Genomic DNA, 20,411 nt, shown 5'->3' with positions numbered 1-20,411 from the left:
CCTCATCAGCATCCTGGTCTTTGGAAACCGAGCTTAAACCAGCCTGATACTCAGGTACTTGGCTTTTAGGGATATCGGCTGGTGTATTAACGCCTTTGTCTGTAGGTTGAAGTTCCACATTTTGTACCACCCTTGGAACCACAAAAGATAGGGGTGGTGGCAGAGGAGGCGGCTGGGCAAGTGGATGGTCATACTGGTGGAGGTTGTGGTGGCGGAACTGGCGTAGAAACCTGGGGTTGTGGTAGCTCCAGTGAAAGTACCTCTTTAATCAGACCTTTACGAATGTCTGACATCTGAGGTGACTTCATGAGACTTAAAATTCTCTAAAAAATCTATCTTCACATGCCGGTCTGATCTGCGCAGAAGTGCGAGTTACCACTTATGTCGGTGTCCAAGTTAATTTCAGTGGAACCCAGGGGACTTGTCTGTACTGATGCATCCAAGATTCCAAATCCTTAATTCAATTATAGGTCGAAGGGTATGGGGTACACCAGTGCACAGCTGCACCTGACAATTCAACCCTTGTCATGGGTTCTTGGGCAGCTATAGCTCTCTCCACTGTTTGTTGAATCTGGGATCTGGAAGAACTCTCCATGGCTTCAACCGAGTGCGAGCAATCCACTGAAGTTGGTGCTTTATCTGTGGAGGTTCAGCACACTGCTTAGTTTTCATGCTTTGCCACCATTTTTGTGCCTCAGAATATTGAGTTACATTAAGAATGCGCTGGGAAACTATGCTGAGTGTAGAACCTTTCAGCAGAGGTCTTACTGGACCCTTGGTATCCTGACCAGTTCTCATTGGGACCTCGGAGCGAGCTCTGGGAGGCCTAGTGCCCTCAGCAGATGTGCTGGCAGTCCAAATGCATAGAAGTGCCCCTTCAGGAAGGGGTTGGTGATAGAGCCAGAAGGCCCCTCAGATGAAAGTCCCATAGCAGAGCTTTTATGGCCCTCAGTAATAGGCCCACTAGCATCCAAAGGCCCCCAGTGCGTGCACTGGTAGATGTTTGAGCCTCGTACAGGTAAAATAATCTCTCCGACCCTCCCAGTCAGAGATATCCCCAAAAACCAGTCCCCATTTTTTGGGTACTTTAGAAAACAAATGTGAACTTACCTTTTCTGTTCATGATTTTCAGTGCATGAAGTCCTTCAAACGATCTGGACGCGATTTTGGGAGATCTCATTCCACCTCAAAAGCCTGTTCTTAAGAGATCTTGGAGTCAGGGTGTTTCAAGCTGCGCAAGATAGCCACCAGTGATCGGCCTCCAAACACTCCAAACTGAGTGAATGAGCGTCAGAGGCTGAAAAGGGAGCCCCGCAAGCCACACACCTAAAAAAACTAGTGGAACCCGATAAACACAGTGGGCACCAGGGTGCCGAAGGCAGATGAAAAGATTTGTCAAAGATTTGGGAAAAAAATGTGTTTAAGAGGAAGGAAGAACGCAGCAAAAAAATCTTGCGGTCTCGGTGCACGTGTACGTTCACGTCATGTTGAAAAATTGACTGAGGTGTGCCACCAGAGGGCGGGGTTACCATGTGGAGTCATGCCTATGCGTGCCTAGTTTAAAATTAATGGGGAAGTGCATATTTTGTGGTGCAAATGGCTCTGGTTCCGTACAGTATGGCGTAAAGGGGACGGGATGGAGAAATATGAGCATTCGTTGTAATTTTGTCCATTGAGGCATCACTTTAGCAACTTCCAACCACACCATTAGATTAATTGCAGCTGATAAGTGCTGGAAAGTGCAGTCTGTAGCAGTCCTGGAAACCACTGTGGGAGCACACTGCATATGGACAACTCCAAATTGCTCAGATATGCCATACAATATTCGCAGCATGCAAAAGCCACTTCGTCCTATGGGTGACATACGTGGGTGAAATGTTGATTAGACAGGGATTTCTCCATTTAACAATCAATTCCCGGCTTAAATGTCAATTATTGGCTTTGTTGGGTCCCTCTGATAGATTAAACCAGAAGTATAGTGGAGAGGAATTTAATAGATTAATTGGCAGGTTGTACGACGGTATTGGATAGCTACCTGATTTTAAACGAGGTACTAACATTCCCATCTTAAAACAGTTATTTAAAAGTAAACTGAAGCAATGGGATTAGACAAATAATTATCAGCACCTTTCCACATTGCGTACTTATACGCATGTCTCAAGTGTTACCCATCTGTTTTTGCAAACCCAAAGATACTTGAGACAGTGTCCTAGTCCTGCGATCCAGTATCTTATACTGAGATTACGGACAAACCAACTCCCTTTGCACATTTTCCAAGGTGCTCAACTCAAGATGCCAGTACACCATAGGATTTGTTGAATATGTAAAACTGCCAGGGATCCTCGAAACAGCAAAACACGTATTTACTGGATGCAAACTATTGGGCCTGGCTTTGATGACTATAATGGTAAATTGTGTGCATAACTATGATTCGATAAAGCAAGACACCTTTTGAAACGTTTGCCTTAATACTGAGTCCGAAGGTGTGCACATAGCTTTGTACCGGCTATGGTGTGTTATTGTAAAAGCTATATCTAATGCTAACTGAGAGAAGACAGGACAATGCACTCACCTTCACTCTTTCTCTAATAAAAAATGTATTGAATGATCGAATTAATTTGAATGGAGTTATGGATTTTACACATTTATGATTAGTAGACTTTTACATTGTAGTCTATTATTGTTTTAAGGTTTTTAACAATTGAATGTATAGTGATTTTTTAAATGTTGTATTTCGTTTAAGTTGGCGCTAAAACAGATGGAGTTCTGTTAAAATGCAACTAGATCATCTGTTTATGATATAATTGGTTGGTGAACTTAATTGTTGTTGAACTGTGTGGTGTATACATTTTTAACTTTGCATTTTATTTTTTACTTTGTTTCATTTGTATTAACTCATCTGTATTTTAACCTGCATTTATTGGGTTTTGTGGTATTTTATGTATTACTCTCTTGTTTTGTTTTGTAAAAGTTATTTGAACTAAATATAAATGAATAAAATCAAATACATAATTGTCACTGGCACCCTCATTGACACGTTAAACTTGGATAGGGTGGCCAGAAGTGATGTTAATAATGCTGGCTGGGGGTGAATCACAGCTTTTTTTCACTTCTCATCCCTACAATACCTTCACCTTTGTCTCTTCCTAATGCACCCAATACAGGACTGCTGCCTTTTCATTCCAATTCTAACCATGGCACTTTCACTATCGACAACAATTTGTTACTCGAATTGTGCTATAATTTGCAATGGGAAGTAAACAATACCGATCTCATGCTAATTTGCCACTTGGAATCAATCATATAACAAATGATGTAGATTGCAACTATCTATCAGGTTCTCCTGATTTGAAGGCATTGGTTCCCAGCAAAGATTATGTACACCCTTCCTTTTGCACCTCTGGCACAACAAATAGTTCAAATGGTGCACCAAAGCCGGCTCTATTGAAATCACCACAGGTAAGTACACTTGCACACCAAAGTAAATGTAGTTTAGTTAAAGCTAGACAGAATGGTAATCTTTGGTAAATAGTTCGAGGTGCGGGGGAGAAAGACACATCCTTGGTACCTAGGCTGGATTTATACAAGAAACAAAAGAGCAATCCAATGTGGATAGCCACGTCCCCTGCACACTTTCTAGACGGCCAAGATAGGCCTATTGATCATTTTGTGTGTAAATTCTTTTTTTGAAATACAGTATCGGTAACTTTCAATCACTTCTGTAGGAAATGTCCATAAATAATTCAATTGAAGCTTTCTATTTTATAAAAAACAATTTTTGCTTTTTATTTGTCTTCTGGTGAGCCCAACGCGTTTCGAGTATAAAACACTCTTCATCAGGGGCGGCATTTTTTCAACAAATTAAAGTCTACAAAAAAAGATACATATAAACATCAATTAATGTGAACTTGAAGCAGATATTTCACAATTTTGGAGAACATCATATCCATTTTTCAGATTAATTTTTTACAAATTAATGTTTTACAAGGCAGTCGGCCTAATGTACAGATCAACATCCAACTTTTCAGTCCTCATTAGTTATTCATCACCCATAGAGCGGGAAAATATAGGAATTGGTCAAAAAATCAACAATTAAGATTGACATGTAGATGTCCTAAGTCAAATGTAGGCATGTAGTTTCCTTCTTAATTTCAAATGTGGGGTAATGTCCCTTATGCATGCATAGTTGCGGTACACTGGGAGGGTGAGAGTGATTTCCTTATAAAATTCAAGTGTAGGGAATTATCTAGAAAGAATATCCCCTATACATGCAAAGTGATGGGAAACAGAATAGGAAAGGTGGGTCAATTATTGCATAGTTTGTTAAAGAAAAAGTTGGGGGTGTAGAAAAATAGGCAGCATTCTTACCAAGAACATGTATTTTGCTCATGGAGTAATCAAAAATTAGCGGAGAAGATCCAGGTATCCAGTGGACACGTGTAGTGTGGAAGCCTTGTTTCAAGCCATTATGAGTATAATCATCTACAGGGGATAATGGTATAACCGAGCGGTTATTCTATTGCAAAGCAAGATAAGAAGTGAAAAATGTAGGTCAAGCGCCTAACTAAGGAAGAAACTTACAGGTGCAGTATCCAACTGGGTCAAGAAGATGTCCGGATGCGTTCGGGAGCCGCAGAAGAGTGAAGACATCACTCGGCGGCCATGTTTAAATACTGTGAATGGCTGTGACATCATCGCGAGCATGCGCGGGCCACGTCACGAAGGATCGTGACGTCACCCGCGCACGGGCGAGAGGACGTACACAAACCAAAAGTATGCGTGTTATGAGAACGGATGATATTAAGCCTTAGAGGAGTGAGTTGAAGAATATTTGTGAAGTAAAAGATGTGGGAGTCCCCTAGCTATGACTTGATGATATTAATCACATACTGTGAGGTATGTTGTAAAAGAAAGAATTTGGCACATTACGAACAATTAGAACAATGTTGGTTTCAAACAAAGTCACTAACCCCATAGAACTTGTGGGTGTACAATCTAGTGTTGATCAGTATGTCAACATTTTGTCTTGCAAAAAAATAATGCAAGTAATAAGTAGGAGATAATGAAGACATGTTCTTGTTAATCAATCAGGGAAATGTCATTACAAATCAACTTAAAAAAGTAAACAAACAGAATGTATGCACAAATTGCGAGATACCAACAGACTAGACAACATGGGTATACAAACGGGTGCTTGCAGGCCCGATTCATGTTAAAGAATAGTATTACCTCTTGTAATGGGAAAGTGGCACATATTTCACAATGTTGATCCTAAGTGGGGCTTCAATTGTTGTGTATTCACATGTTGATTTGAAAAAAATAACATAGATGAACAGTACAATTATATGTGGAACACAGGTATAGGTGATTCTTTGACGCAGATAATTTGCTGTTTAAAGAGTCGAGTGCTACTGATGTATATGGTTTTAGGGAGTATCAGGCAAATCTTGATTTTGGTCACTGGACTCCTATCATGGTATGAGATGATTGGGTACAAAGTTTTCCGGGACTAATTTATAGAAATGGCCCTAAATAGTAGTCTTCATTGATTCCAAGTGTGGTCATGGAATCAAGCTTGTTTATCCAAAAAAGTTCTCTTTGGGCCAGAAGTTTTGGAAGGTCCCCCCCTCTACTTAGGGGTCGTAGGACTTCTAGTACCACGAATCTCATCTGTGACACATTGTGTTTTTTGTCCCGAAAGTGTCTGTACACAGGGGATTTGCAATATTTTGTCCTCACACAGGATTTGTGCTCTGTCCACCTGTCTTTAACCTTCCTGTTAGTTTTGACCACATAGTACATACCACATGGGCAGCGAATTGCATAGATTACATTTTTCGTGTCACATGTAGCAAAATTTCTTAGCATGATCTTCTTGCCGTTATGTGGGTGTCTGATATTGTCGCCTTTGATCACGTTGTTACAATGTTGGCAGTGTAAGCAGGCAAAGGTACCTGTTTTTTGTTTGCTGAGGGTCATCCGGGATGTCTGCTTGGGTTTCTCTGCTTTTATCAAATGGTCTCTCAGGTTTCTTCCTCTTTTATAGGCCATCATTGGTGGGTCCGGGAACAATTCAGATAGTGTACTGTCGGATTTCATAGGCCTATCTTGGCCGTCTAGAAAGTGTGCAGGGGACGTGGCTATCGACATTGGATTGCTCTTTTGTTTCTTCTATTGAAATCACTCCTCATCTCATATGCAGAAACACAGAGGAGAAAAATATGATACACTGCCTGCTATTAAAATGAGCGGGATCTGTAGTTATGAAATGTTCTCATTTATCACCTATACACGTCACTATGATCAATGACTCTTGTATCATATCATGCTCACAGTCTCTTCTAACATCTGGTGCAGCAAAGGGAAACGGACCAACGGGAAGCTATAGGTCCATCTGATTTGCTTGTCAACTCATACCTAGGTAAGGACAGTGAGCCTTGAGTAACAGAGAAGTCATCTGTGCCTATAGGAGAAGGTTACGCCTCGGTAGAGTAGGAGGTTATTCCTGGTTCTCCCAAACGTGGTAAAAAAACATGTGGCACAGAGAAATTCAAACAAAGAAGTCAAGTTAAAGAAATCCGTTAAAGGGAAAATAAAAAGTCCTCCAAACCTCAAATCATAAATTTGAGATGAATAAGAATAGGGCAGTTAAAAAAGGAAGCAGAGAGATAATACAAGAAAAATTAAAGCAGCAACCGCTTCACTTGACGCTTGGGTAGTGAGATCAATTGAAACAACAATGATCAATAACACTTACTGGCTCACAGCAGATAATAAATTATGTTCTGTTATTGGGCATTTGTATAGCGCCTTTTACCATTGGTATGATTCCAAAGCGTTGTGGGTTGAATGCCCTTGGGGACCGTAGTCCTGGTCAGTGGAGAGAGTAGTGTAGTAAAGGGCTTGGGTGCACTCGGCATGTGCGCAGGCAGGGCAGATTAAGTGGTGTGTAGCTGCATTCTAGTGCTAGGCGTGGTTCACTTGTTGCGTGAGATCAGTAGAATGTGTGCAGCAAGTCCAATTGGATTTGGGTAGCTGCATTCGGTGGCGGGAGAGTTTGTGAATGGGATTATGTGTGTAGCTAGGCTGATTTTCATGGGTATAGCTGCATTCTACAGACTGTTGAGGTGATCATGGAGGTGTGTAAGTATGTGTACAGCTAGGCCGAATAAATCGAGGGGTAGGGCTGCATTCTATTGTTTGTTGGTGCAGAGGGAAGAGTTAGCATATTGTTGTGTTTGAGTGTCTGCGTGGATTCGAGGGGGACCCTATTCCTGACGAGTTTCCAGTGCCCGTCGAGAGGATGGTATCTCCAGTTGGGGTTTGGGCTAATAGGCTAAGGTCCTCCCTGTGTCTTGTTAAGTCTGCAGTTGTATTGTATTGTATTGATATTGATATTTTATATTCAAACACAAGTGTTTCAGAGTGCAAGATATATTGAGGTGATCTATTGTTTGTTGGTGCAGAGGGAAGAGTTAGCATATTGTTGTGTTTGAGTGTCTGTGTGGATTCAAGGGGGACCCTGTTCCTGATGAGTTTCCAGTGCCTGTCGAGGCGAACACGGGAAAACATGGACAGGAGCTGCTGCTTCAGTAGCTGCCCTTTGCCTTGGGGCCCTTAGCCGATGGGGCTGCACGGGCAGGGGCTGCCCTGGGGGTCGTTCTCAAAAGCGTTGCGCAGGCCAATCAGAGCTCATAGGCGGGCAGCTACGGGAACAAGAAGCGGGTCGCGGTGCCACCTGTGATGGGGCTAGTGCACAAAGGGATACCTGACTGCCTAAGCCAATTGCTAAAGGGCTGGGTGGGGAAAGTAAAAATTACAGAAACAAAGGACTAAAGCACCTAAGTCAAGCTACTCGATAGGTAGATCAGATATAGAAAATATAACTTCTGGAGTTTCTGTCTAATAATTCTAATGCTAGTATTACTGTTGCCACACAGGATCATGCTCTATCCTGCCCTACAGCATCGAATTTGATTGTTAAAACAACACAGGCTGAGCAGGTGCAGAATGAAACAATGCAAATTACAATCAATCCTTTATCATTAACACTCAGAGATCTGTTTGCAACCAGTGGGAATCCTTCATTAAATCGTTCCTTTGTTATCAATCTTTTGAATACAATCTTGCAACTTTGGGTGATCACATCAAAGGACCTTGATTACGTGGAGCTGTTTGATGATTTATCTGATGTCAATGGATCCCACATCCGGTTCTTTTCTCAGCACTAGGCAGATTTGATTATGTCCTTTGCATCCCATTTTCTAAAAACAGGCTTTGCCTTTGAAAGAGGTGTTGCATCTAATGTGTTAATTAAAATGTCACAGAGTAGTGTGTAATGCTAAGAGGAGACAGGTTTATTCTAGTCAACATAAGATCTCACAGCAAGCTGGTAATTAATCCCTGGACTCGTGGGCTTGGCTCCATATGGCAATGCAAATATCTTCTAAGGGGAATTCATTGTCTTTTGCATACAGGAACTCGATTGATCACCTGGAATACCAGAGGGCACTCGCATTTTGTTAAGACAGGCCTAGATTTCGTATCTGACCATGATACAATAGTATTCCAAAAGATATGGCTCATGAGTCAGATAGATCTCGATGGCTATTTAGTTATTTCTAGGTTAGCTTGGAAACTTACACAGGGCAGGCCAGAAGGGGGGTTATTGATTGGGGCAAAATCACAGTACTAATTATCTGAATTCAAAATAGCCCGAGAGTAATGGTATTGTCTTATGCAGTGTAGTTAGTGCTGATATGTATGGTTCCACTGTAAGCATTTTGAGCACTAATGCATATGACCCTGCAGAGGGTGTATATACTAATTCAATCATGACATACATACTACACATTACTGATGAATGGTCTTGGAACAATGTTGAGAACGAGATACTCATTTGTGGTGATATTAATCCATATTGTGAGGTTGCAATAGTGGAATATAATGTCCAGAAAGGCTTGAATCATCCCAAAAATAATAAAAATCACCTGTTCAAACAAGTGATACAAGAAAAGAAATGGGTGAACTTCATGTCTAACTTTGGCGTTTATATGATTAATGACATTTTCATTAAATGGTAATGCTTACACCTCGAAAAGAGTGGCAAAGGGTTGTAATCTGGATTATATATTTGTGGCTGGGTTCATTAAGGAGCAAGCTATTTCATTCAAGATTTCTCAAACTTTTTCAAGTGATCATTTTCCTTTGGTCTTTAAATTTGATCACCATTTACCTGGATTGTTTGAAATCACTAACCAAAGGCACCACATCATTTGGAGAGAGGGTACTATAAGTAAATGTAACCATTATATAACTAGTAGATTGCTCCCTATTACACACCTTGATAATATGAATAGTGATGAAATTATAAGCTCCATTTCAGATATTGCTCAAACTGTCGGCACATTTCCCAATAAATAGCTCCACATAAAAGGAAAAAGATCTCCTTAAGATATGTTATGCTAACATTGCTCTGCACAAGAGAATGCTTAGATGAAACATTAGGGCAGTAAGTAAAAATGACGATCTAGATCTGCTCAAACAGCAATATGTCATAAAACCGCTTCAAAATCAATTTAGGAATTGGGTGCATAATTATAACTGCCTTGCTCATACTGCCTTTTGGGAGATTATCTGGCAGAAGATATACATAAACTAATTATTGCTCTTTACCCCTCCAGAGCGCCTGGGCCGACTGGCCTAGCTAACATTGTTATAAAACAAAATCCAATAGCTTGGTCCTCTTTGTTAAACGTATTATTCAAAAAGATTGCTACTGAGGGCAATATCCCAGCATCCTGGTAAATATCCTTACTAATCCCTATTTTTAAAAAAGGTTCCCAGACTAACCCCACAAACTATAGCCTCTTGGCTATGTTAGATGTGCCCAACAAACTGGCGTCTGCCCATGCCTCTGAACCACTCATAATATCTGGACATTACAGTACCTGATGAGGAGCACATTGAGCAAAACCCTCTGCTACAGTATATTTGGCATTTAGTGACTACTCTGCAGCTTTTGGTAGTGTAAATCACCAACTTTAGTAAATTTCTCAATTGGGGGCTGCATGCACCTATGCTGAACCTAATTTAACAACTTTATCACAAGACATCGGTAAGTATTAGGTTGGACGATACGGGTAAGCTCTCTTCCCATGTAGATACCACCAATGGTTTAAAGCAGGGATGTGTTTTTGTGCCCATGAATTTTCTAATATACACAATGCCTTGCGATCAGTCAACTGTTTTTCACCCATGGTCGGCACAAACCAGGTATCCTGGTAAGGTTATGCCAGTGATATTGTCATACTGGACCAGACAGCTATAGGGCTTCAATGCTCATTGCACGCTATTGCAACCTATTCTAAGGCTAAATATCTCTAGATAAATTAGGATTCTCATCTGTGGGAGAGAAAATACAAAGCATTCCTTTTTGTGGGAAATTGATGGGATTTGCATTGAACAAGTAAACCAATTCAGGTACTCGGGTGTGTACTTTATTAGCACGAGGATTTGTCACAATTTGAGGCCCTATGGTTCAACTTAAGCTATAAATTCCCACTTATAAAAAGATATATATGGACCGCTACCGGATTCTCAGCAGAGGGCTTGCTGAAAATGCACAAGACTAGCAGCATCACAAGCATTTTATATGGGCTAGAGATCTTTACTGAAAAAAAACACAAAGTGGTTAATCATAGTGGTAGGGAAAATCTAGCGCTCTGCTTGGAGTCTTCCACAGTGCTTTCCTAGTAAGGCCATAAGAATGAAACTGGGACTAACATCTTATGACTGGCACCTTCTAAAAGATCAGTCGTAGTATGCTTTCATTATGATCAGTAGTAGAGAAGACTCTCTTCTGGGCTATTTTGGTAGGTAAATATTATCTGGAAAGAGTGGTAATAAAGTACTTACAATGTTCACTTCCTCATGTGTCACTTTCAATGAAACCATTGGATGGTAGATGGATGCTACATTGTACCCTAAAGAAAGAAGTGACCAATACGACTCAAAAGTGGGACTGGAGTAGGAATGTGGATTATCAGGCTCCAAAAAAATGTTTACGAGAATACTTGAAACAAAGTGTTCAATTTATCACCACTCCCATGAAATAGGTAATGGTAGTAATCGATCAAAAAGAGCTACACAGATTAATTATGCTGCTTTGGTTTAATCAATTACCTTTGCTAATGATCAATGCATCCTGTAGCAAAATTCCTTGGCATGGACAGATATGTAGTCTGTCACATCATGCCCTTGAAACCACACGCCGCCTATTAACTCAGTGCCCAGAACTCACTACAATGTATTTAGATAAATCAATCAATCAATCAATCAATCTATCAATCATTTGTTTATTCAGAATACATCTATTCCATAAAACAACACACGCATAAACATAATTAAGAGGATGCCATTCGAAGTGCTTTTTAACACATGGAACAATTCAAACAATAATTCATCTTTGCTCACGGTTGTAATACAAATGTGTAAAGTTCGAGCAGTTCGAGCAGAGTTGAGCAGTCTTTGCAGGAGACACCCAGGCTGCCTCTCTCTCTGTGCTCCATTCTACAGCCCACCATTTTGTGTGAGGACCTACAAAACTTACCCAGCACCGCAGAGCCGTCGCGGAGTTCGAGCAGAGTTGAGCAGTCTTTGCAGTCCTTGTCAGGACTGAAAGGCTGCCAGGCTGCAAAAGAAATGAACCCAGAACCCGCGTACCCCTCGCAACCTTTGCAGGGGAGACCAACAACAGAGGTTGAAGAACCGGAAAAACGATATCTGAGGAGTACGGGCCCGGCTCCATTAATACTTCAAACTTCTCAACCAATAAACCAACTAGCTACAAAACAAACACCTAAAGCACGCTTACCAGTTCAAGTAAATCCTGGCCCTAAATCCCCCCCCCACATTCAACCGCCCCAAGCGGGACCCCCAGCGACGCTCAAACTGCATCTTTAACCCTGCAGCACCAAAAAAAGCCATATCACTGGCTAAAGACTTTCAAAGCATTCAGCCGTCGTCTGCGACCGAAGCCTGCGTGACAACACATCACAATTCGGCCTCAAATCCCAAAAAAATCAAATGCGGAGCCGAATGAAGACCCGGTCTCGCGCCAACTCCCTCCCGCCGAGAGCAGCCCATTGCAGCATGTCGGAGGACAGTCTACGAGGGGCTTTGCCCCAGCGGGGGGAGCAACCGCGATTGAGCCCGCTCACAATAACAACATGAGCGCCACAGGGAACCGAGAAATCTCACCGGCTCCCAGCACTACCTGTGAAGGACGAGCGCAGAGGCTCTCGACCAGGTCGCCGGCGGCTCCAGCTCCCGCGGAGAGACCGGCTCGCAGCACTGTTGTAGCTATGGTTCACGTGTCAGAGACCGCGGAGGAAGCAGCAGGAGCTGAGGGCTGGGAGAATTACAGCACGCCTCCCCGGCTCCTCGCTCCAACGCCCCCGCAGTCTGGAAGAGCGCCCCTAGAGGTGATTGACGGAACTCAACCAAACAGTGTTTGGGAAGAGTTCGCTCCAGGCAAAAAAGTCACACCTGAAACAGACTCGGCACAGAAACTAACAAGACAAAAAAAGGTCAAACACAGCCTGCACAAAAAACACAGAAAACCAAGCAGGCTAATGGCAGCCAGACAAAAAGAAAAACTAACAAAAACCGCAATCAGCAAAAAACGAAAAAAGGGAAACAGGACCCCTCAAATGAAGCACTACTAAAAACCACCTTCTGCAATTCCCTGAAAGACTTTTTCTCCAGACAAGGGAAGCGTAAACACGATATTCTTAACAAATGAACTGACAATGAGATACTGGAGGCTCTAATAGACCCAGTGCCGGCACCAAAAGCTCGCAAAATGATCCCCAAGGTCCTAGACTCAGAGGGAAAAACGTTAGACCTCGCCAAGCAAGGAGATCAGCCTAGTCAAAACTCAAACAGCATAACACAGGACCCAACAATGCCAATTGGAAAACTCATGGACAAACTATCACCAAAAGCGGCAATCATAGACGAACACCCACAGTACTCTATCGACCCTCTGCCTCAAAAGGAAACCAAGTCACAGCTGGACGAGGATGCACCCTCCCAAGCCAACGGAATCCACTCAGAAGCAGAAACAAACATCGGCTCCCAAAACAAGCTGCCGGAATCCCAAACTCCCAAAACAGCAACACACAAAACCATAGAACAATGACAAGCCCTATCAACCCCAGCAGTCGGAGCGGACTGGGAAATCTTGCTAACGACCAGATCCCTGAGAACAAGCACCCTAACAAGGGACCAAAGAGGAAGTTACCACACAACCAGACACAAGAAAGATCAAGATCCGAGCAGCCCCAAACATCACCGGCTATACCCGGCAGAAAAAGCCTCCCTCAAACAACAGAAACTCCGTTGAGGAAACCAGACATGATGACCATAATGTCAGCGATAACCATAGCTCTAGCTCCTTTCGGAAAACTTTACGAGACCCTGAATGACACGCTAAAAGACAACACAACCTTAATTGCTCTCATGCATACAAAACTAATTTTTCTAGAAGGCTTCATCACAGCCAAGGAACAAGAAATAAAAACTAAAGACCATACTCCGAGAGCTGAAAAGGGAGAACAAAAACATTACTCGACTGCAGAAACCCAAACAGAGCAACCATTATGCCCCCAGATCTTCAGTTTCCGAAGCACACTACCAGAAGAGCCCAAAATAAAGAAAATTCTGGGAACCAAAAGAAAAGAAACACGCAAGAAGAATCAGTCACCCAACCAACTCTATACAACAACAGATCCATCTACTCAAATCTCAGAAAAGAACACATTGGCAGAAAATCGCACAATGACCAAAGATTCAATTACTGATCATGGCAGACCAGAAAAAACACCTCTTCCCAAACAAACTACTTCTACTAATCAGCAACCAAAATCACTCACCACTCATCAGCATCAACAGGGACAACAATCTATTCAAAAATAGCCAAGAACAACAGAAGACTTTTTGGCGGATACAAACTTAATGAACCTGTCCATACATTTAACGCCAGATCACGATGCTGAAGAGGTCTCAACAATCAGTATCGACTCGACCCCCCCCCAAACCAAAGCAACAAACAAAAAGAAGACGAAACAGCGCAACACCACATCGCTACACCCCCAGAGTGAGCTTAAGATATCCGAAAGGACCGAATTTCACCTCCCAACCAAAGCCAACCCTGCCAGTATCCCAAAAAAGTCAAGCCCTATATTTGGACGAAAGACGCACCGTCAAAAATAAAGACACCCACCACCTTGAAAGAAATATAACCAGGAGGTCAAAGGAAAGAACCCCTCGACGCAGACCAATAAGCCGATCCCGTTCAGAAATAAAGGCCCCTTGGAATAAGCCCAGAAAAGAATGGACCTCTCGCGCATTAAAGAAAAAGAATGACGAAAAACCGCCACACAATAATCCTCAAAATGGAACAAACAGATCACAACTCTGAAGCAGTAACTCTAAATAGAGGACCGATAATGAACATTTTCAGAAACATCAAGTCCCTCAGACACCTGATACCAGAAGACATCCCTCTAGTAGAACCATACCACAAAGCCCGCAAAGCAAAAGCATACATACATATAAAAAAGAACTACGGAATCACCCAGTCCAAAAAAACTGACACGGATCTACGACAAATAGGCTATCTTCTGACGGAACACTGGGCCGACAACCAAACACCCAACCAGCAGAGCCGGTCCAGCCCCGACAACTTCCAGTCGCACCGCCTCGGAGCTAACAGAAAAGGTGATAACACCACCGGAAACACCCCGCAAAAAACTTGTCATCCGACGCTGAAAACCAGTCGAGAAGGCAAGAAAGAAATACCCCATCCACTGAAACAGAGAGAACCCAGAAAGATAAACAACCACGCTGACAACGAAACGACAGCAGAAAAGCTCCCAACATAAAGAATCAACCTTAAAGACAAAGAACAGAAAAAGACAACCGGACTCTCCCTTGGACTGATAAAACAGCTATGGTCCTGGTTTCCTAAAACAACCCCAAGCAGCTCTACTAAATAGCAACGACCAACGAGAGCAGAGAAAGATTCACCCTCAGGAAAAGTAACAAACCTGCTCTCAACGACAACAACTCTGAAATTGGCATCGTGGAACACACGAGGATTCAAACACCTGATGAAAACAGGAAAAACAAACCTAGGAGACTTCGATATTCTAGCACTACAAGAAACCTGGCTCACAACCTCGCCAGCTTTAGATGGCTACGAATTGACAACCTCAAAAGCTGTAAGAGGAACAACGGGCCGCCCATCTGCAGGCCTCCTGATCGCAGTTCGAACAGGCAACGGTCTGGAAATAGATAAAGAGCTATCATCCTCACAGAACCATCTATCAATCAAGGTGAAGTGGACCCGACAAAACACGATCACGAACAAAAGCTGGGAAATCCCGATCGTAATAATAACAACGTACTGGAACCCAGACAGAATCTCAGATGACGATTTTCTTCGTATAATCGAAAAAGAAATAGACGAGACACAAATAAACTCCGAAACCACTGAATTAATTATCTGCGGAGACCTGAACACTAAATGTCCCCAAAAAAGTTCTCACCCAACAGCACCCAACAGCGAAACAAGAGGAGACTCAAGAGGCAAAAAATGGCTAAAATTAATGGACTCCAGAAACCTCTACAACACGGCACTGTTGTCAACAACAAAACCCCAAATTCCAACCTGGGAAAGAGCATCTCAAGCAGGAACAATTGATTATATATTTGCTTCAGAAGGCATGTTAGAATTCATAACCTCATTTGAGGTTCTATGTACAGAGGAAAGCGATCATAACATCCTCCAAATATCATGGACCACACAACGTCCGGTCAAACACTTAATGTCGGAAGAAGTGGAAGTAACAACCCAAGGCAATCGCCTAAGACTGAACGCTGAAAGGATACAAGATCTGGCACAAAACTACAAAAAGAAACTCGCCAAAGAGCCTAACAGGTGCAAAACAGAACCAGACTACCAACCCCTATTAATTCAATATCAGATAAACCCCACAACGGTCCAGAAAAAAGAAAAACCCCAAGGTCACCACAAGTACGACAAACTATTGGTACTCAGGCGCCGTGCACTAAGGAAACTAAAACGCCTTGCAGCAAAATCAAAATCGATACTTATGGAAAAAAAACTAGCTACAAAGCTTGGTATTTTGCTGGTATTTCTGCTGTCGTTTCCTTGTCAGCGTGGTTGTTTATCTTTCTGGGTTCTCTCTGTTTCAGTGGATGGGATATTTCTTTCTTGCCTTCTCGACTGGTTTTCAGCGTCGGATGACAAGTTTTTTGCGGGGTGTTTCCAGTGGTGTTATCACCTTTTCTGTTAGCTCCGAGGCGGTGCGACTGGAAGTTGTCCGGGCTGGACCGGCTCTGCTGGTTAAAATCTTACTGCATCCTACTATAGCAACAAGACTCAGAAGAAATGCTCAAAAAGGTAATGGGAAGAAACTCCAGAGACTTCTGGTCACTCATAAAAAAGATAGACCCTATTCCAAAGCCCCAACGGATCACAAATCCTAAACACCGCAAATGATCATTCAAATTGGGAAGATATCTCTGACACTGAAGATATAGAAGATGCAATCCGCAAACTAAAGCCAAGTCGTCCGCCCGGACCAGATGGAATAACAAATGTAGACTTGAAAAACAACCCAAAAGAATGGGCAAAGTTTATAAGCCTTTTTTTCGAAACAGTAACAACCTCAAAATCGATACCCCGCTCATGGACAAAGGCCACGGTGGTCCCGATCTTTAAAAAGCGCGACAGAACTGAACCCACTAACTACCGCCCAATCGCACTACTAGATACCATTGGGAACATTTTTGGCTCATTGTTGCTAAAAGGCTTCCAAAGGTGGACTTCAACCTCACCCAGCTGAGATCCCTTCCAATCAGGCTTTACGAAGAACACTGGTACCCAAGTAAACATCATGATACTCAACATCATAAAGAACAAAACTCGAGCACAGCAACGTAAGGTCTTCATAGCCTTTGTGGATTTAACACAGGCCTTTGACAAAATCGACCGAAGCAGGCTATGGGCCAAACTAGAACAATGTAAATGCCCAACCCAATTACTAGAGCCTATAAAGGCACTGCATCAAGACACATTAATGAGGGTAAAACTAAACCACGCTGGAACTCTATCAAAAGAAATTGCAATGAACAGAGGCGTAAAGCAAGGATGCCCGTTGGCTCCAGCACTTTTTACGGCTTTCCTTGGGGACTACAAAGACTCCGGTAAAGATCTCAGAACCTTCGCACCAAAACTGGGTGACATCCCAACTCCAAGGCTTCTCTATGCAGACGATATTATACTCCTTGATCAAACCCCTTTTGGGCTGCAACGCCAACTAAACAAATGGGTAAACTACATTTCAGAAAACGACCTTGAAATAGACAAGGAGAAAACAAAAATTCAGATCCTCGAAAAATCAACTGCTAGAAAAAAAACATTCCACTGGTCAATCGAGAACACCAAAATTGAAGTGATAAAAGGGTTCAAATATCTTGGAGTACTAATTGACAGCTCAGGCAACGAAGTAAGAATGCAACACAATCTTTGGGAAAAGACCAGAAAACTTACAGCTCAGGGTCGAGCAATGGACAGGAAATTTGGCCGCTTCTCTCTGCTCCCATTCATAAAGTTCTTCAAGGGCAAAGTGGTCCCAGCCCTGACATACGGAGGGGAAGCCTTCCTGACAATCCCAAAAACCATCTGGGACAAGTTGGAGGGCTACTTTTGGCGAGAAGTAATGCAATTCCCAAAATCAACAGCAATAGCGGCTATCCGAAGAGAACCAGGACTATCTTCATTGAAAGCAACAGTGGATGCAAATGAAATGTTGTTATACAGGAAAATAATCATGCCAAACGCTCCCAGTCAGTACAAATTGATCAATCAAGAAATCCAAAGAGGAAACTGCAAATCGTTATCCGCCTGGGCGACAAAAAAGGAAAATACTCTGACAGAATTCGGTTTCAGCAAAGAAGAGCTTTTCCTCACCTCCAACAAAATCAAAAAGAAAATGGATCTACAACACTGGATAACTTACACAAGAAAAATCAGCAACCAACACACTTCTCGCCCATTTGCTGCAACACATAAAAAAACTAAACGATTACCCACTAATCGTGAGAAGATTTCCTGACAAAACAACAAGACAACTGTTTCTAAGGGCACGACTAAACCTCTTACCAACAAATGAAATTAGAGCATTGAAAGGTCTGTCCAACGTGAGTACCTGTAGACTGTGCAAAGATCCCACACAAACCGAAACAATACGCCATCTTTTAATAACCTGCACAAAAACAATCGACCTAAGGCAAGCCTTTTTACTCCCGCTACTAAAGCCCTCTGATTTACGAGAAGAAGAAGTCTGGTGGAACCGACTCATAAGTGGAAACAAAACCTCTTGGACGATTGCAGCAGCAAAGATCATAGACTTATCCTTAGCAAAATGCCTCAAAGAAAATAATCTTCAGGAAAATTGTCAAGGAAACTTAACAGATGACCAACTTCAAACCGACACACAGCATCTGTAAACCAAACGTTTACACTCGCAGAGTAACTCACTCCCAACACAAAAGACGAAGAGCTTCCCTGTACAGACCTAGCAGCATTTTGTAAAATCAAAGAAATTTGATAAACAAAAAATAAAAAAAATAAAAAAAAGAAAAAAAGAAAAAAATGTGTAAAAGTGATCCGTTATTAAAATTAAAACAATACAAAATTGTTTCTCATTTTACCGGTTGTAGGAATATTATAAGGAATAGAACACAATACCCTGAATCCGTGAAGCATGTTTTACATTGGCCAATAATTCCCATGATATTAACAGTGTTTAGGCCCTTAGGAGAAAATAAAGTACAGGACGAAATTGTACAAAATGTTGCCTCTCATAACAGGTATCAAGGTCCGGGTTCTAATTTCTGTATATACTGGGCAAAAAAAAAACAAAGTGTGCAGGGTCTTCCTTTTCAGCATTCCATAAAACAACACACACATAAACATAATTATGAGGATGATATTCAAAGTGCTTTTTAAAATATAGAACAATTCAAACAACAATTCATCTTTGTTCACTATTGTAATACAAATGTGTAAAAGTGATCCGTTATCAAAATTAAAACAATACAAAATTGTTTCTCATTTTGCCGGTTGTAGGAATATTATTAGGAATAGAAGACCATACTCTGAACCTGTGCAGCATGTTTTACATTGGCCAATAATACCCATGATATTAACAGTGTTTAGGCCCTCAGGAGAAAATAAAGTACAGGACGAAATTGTACAAAACTGTGCCTCTTAAAACAGGTGTCAAAGTCCTGGTTCTAATTTCTATATATACTGGACAAAAAAAAACATAAAATGTGCTAGGTCTTTGTTAGGCAGAATTATATGCAGTAACCTTTGGGAACACCACACACAATTAAGACTACAAGTGACAGTACAAATTCACCTTTGGTACAAGCCTGTACTACACAGTTAAAGTGGTAGCGATGGCTGAGCAGCCAGACTTATCTCAAAAGTAAGTGAGCAGTATCAAATAGTTACACAAAGGACAGCAATTACTATGATTCAGGCAAACACTGACTCAAGGTTTCTGTGTAAAAGAATATACATTTATTAACACATCAGTTGTAAAACGATTCACCAGAGTAAAGCAGTAGAAAAATCACACTCTTAATATACTACACCCTACCCAATAGATTCTGGACAAGTTAAGCTCAAAATGAAGTGTGAGCAAAATGGCACTCCAGCAATTTAGAAGGGAGGGAAAGACAAGGTTAGACAAAAGTTGAGCAGCACCAACAAGTAAGTAGGGCAATCTAGAAAAAGTAACTACAGTGAGGAAATCAAATCAAGAGGCCTGGGCCAAAGTCAATGGACCAGAGTCTTTGCAGAGGATCACACAGTACACGGTAGTTCACGGTTAAGTCTTTGCCAAGAGGTCAGAACAAAGTTGGTCGGACGAAAAGTTACTTTAAAGAATAGAGTAGGACAAGCCCTCGGATTGGCGAACAGTTTCAAACACTTTCACTGCGGTCGGACGAAACGAACAACCGGGTTTGAACAGTACCTAAATGAAGAAGAAGGCTGTAGCTGAGGCAGACGTTCCTGGCAGGTCCTGCAGGCTCACGGTTCCGAAGCAACTGTCGGACTGGCACGAAGTAGGAAGACTGGAGGGTCCTGCACTGCCCAGGGAAGAAACCAGCAGCAAAGCAAAGCAACGAATATAGGGTGCGCTCCTTAAAACCAAGCAGGGTCCTGTCCTCCTGACTATCCGGTTCACTGTAACTGTGCACAGCAAATTTGACTAGAGGAGGGAGGCCTGGCTTGCAGTTTGGCA

This window comes from Ambystoma mexicanum, chromosome 3p (genome assembly GCF_040938575.1).
Source record: "Ambystoma mexicanum isolate Mex_15411 chromosome 3p, UKY_AmexF1_1, whole genome shotgun sequence".
Lineage (NCBI taxonomy): Eukaryota > Metazoa > Chordata > Amphibia > Caudata > Ambystomatidae > Ambystoma > Ambystoma mexicanum.
Note: the sequence above shows the minus strand (reverse complement) of the source record.